This window comes from Oncorhynchus mykiss, chromosome 7, assembly GCF_057628025.1.
Source record: "Oncorhynchus mykiss isolate SJ-2025 chromosome 7, ASM5762802v1, whole genome shotgun sequence".
Classification (NCBI taxonomy): Eukaryota; Metazoa; Chordata; class Actinopteri; order Salmoniformes; family Salmonidae; genus Oncorhynchus; species Oncorhynchus mykiss.
The window spans coordinates 23,785,928-23,791,605 of record NC_143028.1 but is presented as its reverse complement, the minus strand read 5'-3'; positions in this window follow the sequence as shown (position 1 = coordinate 23,791,605).

Below are 5,678 nucleotides of genomic sequence, written 5' to 3'. Positions count from 1 at the left end.
CCGATAGTCCTTAAAAAAAAACATTTTTGGTCATGTTTACAAAAATGTGCTGAAAAATGTGTCTAATTCAAAAGGTGGTCAGATGATCCAAATGCTAACCTACAGTACTGTTTTGCGAACACAGGCTGGAATATATATTCCGCGATTCTTCCGATGGCATTGGTATACCACATCAGTCACTACCTTTATCAATAAGTGCACAGAGAACTTGGGACCCACAGTGACTGTACGTACGTACCCCAACCAGAAGTCATGGATTACAGGCAACATTTGTACTGAGCTAAAGGGTAGAGCTGCCGCTTTCAAGGATTGGGAATCTAACCTGGAAACTTATAAGAAATCCCGCTGTGCCCTCTGACAATCCATCAAACAGGCAAAGCATCAATACTGGACTAAGATCGAATCGTACTACACCAGCTCCGACACTCTTTGGATGTGGCAGGGCTTGCAAACTATTACAGACTACAAAGGGAAGCACAGCCGAGAGCTTCCCAGTGACACGAGCCTACCAAATGAGCTAAATAACTTCTGTGCTCGCTTCGAGGCAAGTAACACTGAAACATGCAAGAGTGCATCAGCTGTTCTGGACGGCTGTGTGATCACTCTCTCTGCAGCCGATGTGAGTAAGAACTTTAAACAGGTCAACAATCACAAGGCCACTGGGCCAGACAGATTACCAGGACGTGTACTCCGAGCATGAACTGACCAACTGGCAAGTGTATTCACTGACATTTTCAACCTCTCCCTGTCTGAGTCTGTAATACCAACATGTTTCAAGCAGACCACCATAGTCCTTGTGCCCAAGAACACTAAGGTAACCTGCCTAAATTACTACCGACCCGTAGCACTCACGTCTGCAGCCATGAAATGCTTTGAAAGTCTGGTTATGGCTCACATCAACGCCATTATCCCAGAAACCCTAGACCCACTCCAATTTGAATACCGCACCAACAGATCCACAGATGATGCAATCTCTATTGCACTCCACACTGCCCTTTCCCACCTGGACAAAAGGAACACCTATGAGAGAAAGCTATTCATTGACTACAGCTCAGCATTCAACACCATAGTTCCCTCAAAGCTCATCACTAAGCTAAGGTCCCTGGGAGTAAACACCTCCCTCTGTAACTGGATCCTTGACTTCCAATGTATCACACTACTCCTCTCAGGATCCCTCCCCTCTACTTTCTTTACTGCCTCAGCATATGACAACTTCACAATGGAGAATATTAGATCCTAATGACTCCCATTGAGTACACTCTTCTCTCTTTGGAGTGATTTATACAATATGCTTAGATTTTAAGAAGCCTTCTGAAGTAGGATTTAGTCTTCATGTTTTTATTAATGTTAAAGGAATTCTATATTCCTCTGTTTTTATTCCCAATCAAAATTAAACACTCTGTCAATGCATTCGAAGGGTTTGTAAGACCCTATATTTTATAAGAATGGACAGAGCCCCGGTCTTAAAAGTCAGGTAACAGCGTTTAATTCAAGAGAGTACTGGGTACATACACTTTTTACCACAGGTTATAAACTGAAAATGATGTCAGCGTTTTCTAAATGTTCCATCTCTTCTTGACACTGGTAGAAAGGCCCTATTAGTTCTCAAGCCTTCCCTCCTCGCCTAGAGCCAAGGTCAGTCAGTGTAAATGAGCATTCTAGACAGTCTGGAGATAGTCCGTCCCTGCCATCTGGAGATAGTTCATTCATTTGTACAAAGGAACAGACTGTCATTGTTACTAAACTCTATACCACATTCACTTCAGTACTGGGATCAGATAAGAAAATTCATACATATCCAGTAACATTTAGTATTTTTGATTAGTACATATACAGTACCATAATTGTATTCTGATTAGTACATCCTGATTGAAATGTATACATAATTAGTCATTTATAGATAAAAATTCCCTTAACAATTAACGTAAAATATTAGTGCACAGATATAGAAAACAGTTTCATGAGTATATTATTATTATTTTATTTTTTTGTTGACAAAATCTACTAGGCAGCAAAAACATTTTTTTTACAGTGTTGGTAGCCTAGTGGTTAGAGCGTTGGACTAGTAACCGGAAGGTTGCGAGTTCAAACCCCCGAGCTGACAAGGTACAAATCTGTCGTTCTGCCCCTGAACAGGCAGTTAACCCACTGTTCCCAGGCCGTCATTGAAAATAAGAATTTGTTCTTAACTGACTTGCCTGGTTAAATAAAGGTAAAATAAATAAAAAAAAATAAATCAACTACATAAAATAAGAATTTATCATAAATCGAAACTTCTTGACATCTCGACAGCTTCACAAAATGAAAAGACATTAAAGGCCCTAAATACAGCCTGCAGGTTAAATGCCAACATCAAAGAACTAAAGTTATTGGGGCATAAACCACCTGGCGAATGCAAACTACGCGGGACAAAACAGCGGTCAAAATGACATAACCTGTTGAAATAAAAGGCATCAATCCAAAGGGATTATCTACAATAGTCAAAGACGCATGGCAGACCAAAAAAGTGGAACCAAACAATTGGAAAAATTGGGAAGTAGAAAGGAAGACTCTGCGCATGCATTGCTGTATTCAGCACCATTAAATGGAGAGCTGGCTTCTGCTGCATCTCCACTCATGAGACAGGAATTAGCGGAGCTCCGTGGTGCTGAAATGGACAGCGCCTCAGCCCAGTTGGCATGGGCTATTTCCCGTTTGAGGGAATTTTGACATGCTATAGGCACAGTTCAGTACACCCCTCATCCAATAGACCCCAAAATCTATATAACCCCCCTCCTGTAATTCTCACAGAAACCACTTTATGTCGGCAATGTTTTTTTCCAACACTTTCCCTGGATGCGCACACTCTTGCTCAGCAAATAAGGTCATCTGTCTCATTTCAACTTTTTAATTCACTGCAACAAAACTATTTGAGGTGCTTTCATGGAATATTTAGTCACTGAGAAAAAGTTATATACAGGCTATATAATGTAATGGCATCTAGAAAGTGTTTTAATTTACATATACCAGTAGGGGAGCCTACAGATAAATAATGCACTAGGTTAGAGAGAAAAGTTTTTATAAAGTAGTTACCCTCATGTTATACTTCACCAACAGACAATTTCATGATGTAGTGTTCCAATCCTGCATTAGACAAAGCAGTAAAAAAAATCTGTAGGTTAACACCAAACGGTTAAGTGATTATGAATTTAGAGCAGTCGGATTAAGTAATTAACAAATGAAAAATAATATCATAACAAAAGTAATGTGAGCATTGGAAAGCAATGACTTTATAAGAACATGTATTGCAATGTGATGCATGTATTTGTTGATGAAAAAGTAACTATGATTTGGTGTACTCTACTTGATAATGTGTTTTGAAACCACTGCCTATTTGATGATCTGTTGTTGTAGCTTTTTTTTTTACCGTATACTTGTGAAAATTGCACTGGTTGAGCGTAGATGAGTCTGTGGCCATTGTGAATAGCACTTCTCATCCAGTAGGTGGTGTTAAATCCCTCCCTACGTGGCTTGAATGATGAGTAGAGTTATTCCTCATAACTCCTAAGAAATGTAAGGTCAGTGTTGGCAACATTACTTCTGGTCCAGCAGGGGGTGGTGAAATCCCTCCCTATATGAGTTGACATTCCTTTGAGCTCCTAAACTAAGCATAAGGTATCAACAGTGCATCACTGCTGAACCCTGTTCTGGGCCGTTTGCTTCACTTAATTTGAGATGATTCCGTTCTTCTTCATCTCCTCTTCATTAGTCATTATCCATTTCTTCCTTCCTGTCTTGCCCTGTGGGTTCCACTGAAGTGTGTTTTTTTTTTTTTAAATCACTGGCCACTTTAATTAATGGAACACCAGTTACTTTAACAATGTTTACATATTTTGCATTACTCATGTCATATGTATATACTGTATTCTATTCTACTGTATCTTAGTCTATGCCGCTCTGACATTGCTCGACCATATATTTATATATTCTAATTTCATTCCTTTACTTAGATGTGTGTGTTGTGTGTTTATTTTATTTATATTTTTTTTAAGGAGAGCCGCACACTCTAGGAGCTCAGATGCAATAATTAGTGTAGTGGGTAGTGGGTAAATGTGGCCTCAGGATATGTGGTTTCCAGTTTGCATAAAGTCCAGTGGAAATTATTTGAGGGCTGTCGTGGTATCGGCTTGAAGGGGAATATACATGGCTGTGACTATAACCGAAGATATTTCTCTTGGGAGGTAATACGGTCAGCATTTGATTGTGAGGTACTCTAGGTCGGGTGAACAAAAGGACTTGAGTTTCTGTATGTTATCACAATCAAACCATGAGTGGTTAATTGTGAAATAAACACCCCTGTCTTTCTTCTTCCCGGAGAGCTTTATTCCTGTCTGCACAATATACTGAGAACCCAGCTGGCTGTATGTACAAAGACAGTATGTTCCAAGAGAGACCTGATGTCTCTGTGGAATGAGATTCTTGCCCTGCGCTTGTCTACTTTATTATCCAGAGACTGAACGTTAGCGAGTAATATACTCTGAAGCGGTGGATTGTGTGCGCGCCTCCTGAGTCGGACTAGTAGTCCACTCCGAATACCTCTTCTTAGCCTGAGGTGTTTTGGATCAGGCTCTGGAATCAGTTAAATTGCCCTGCGGGGTACGAACAAAGGAGCCAATTCGGGAAAGCCGTATTCCCGGTCGTAATGCTGGTTAGTTACCACCGCTCTGATATAAAAAAGTTATTTCCGGCTGTATGTAATAACAAAAAAACATTTCCTGGGATGATAATGAAAGAAATAGCACACAAAAAAATGAAATACTGTTCATTAACACGGTACTTCATTATGTTTATCTGTCGGCCACAGCCTTGAACTCAGGCCGGCCCTGTGTGTAAGCTAACTGACCCTCTCTGCCCATTCATCGCCATTTACCCGCTGTTGTTGACCTAGCTGTTTACCCGTTGTTGTCTTAGCTCTCCCAATCAACACTTTATGCCTTTCTCTAATGTCAACATGTATACTGTTGTTTAGGGCAGAGCTCATTGTTTTATTTTACTGGAGAGCCCCTAGTCCTGCTCAACATGCCTCAGATAGCCCCCTAGCCCCCTTGCCCCCCCCCCCCCCCCACATTCCCGAGACCGCACCTAGCTTAACTGGCGCCTCCAGAGATGTAATCTCTCTCATCGTTACTCAACGCCTAAGTTTACCCCCACTGTACACGCACCCTACCATACCATTGTCTATACACTTTGCCCTGAATCTACCCTACCACACCCAGAAATGTGCTCCTTTTATTCTCTGTTCCCAAAGCACTAGACGACCAGTTCTTATAGCCTTTAGCATACCCTCATCCTACTCTTCCTCTGGTGATGTAGAGGTTAACCCAGGCCCCATGTGTCCCCAGGCGCTCTCATTTGTTGACTTCTGCAACCGTAAAAGCCTTGGGTTCATGCATGTTAACATCAGAAGCCACCTCCCTAAGTTTGCTTTATTCACTGCTTTAGCACACTTCACCAACTCTGGTGTCCTAGCCGTCCGTGTCTGAATCCTGGCTTAGGAAGGCCACCAAAAATTTGGAAATGTCCATCAGCAATTACATTTTCCGTCAAGACAGAACTGCTAAAAGCAGCGGAATTGCAATCTACTGTAGAGATAGCCTGCAGAGTTCTTTCATACTATCCAGGTCTATGCCCAAACAGTT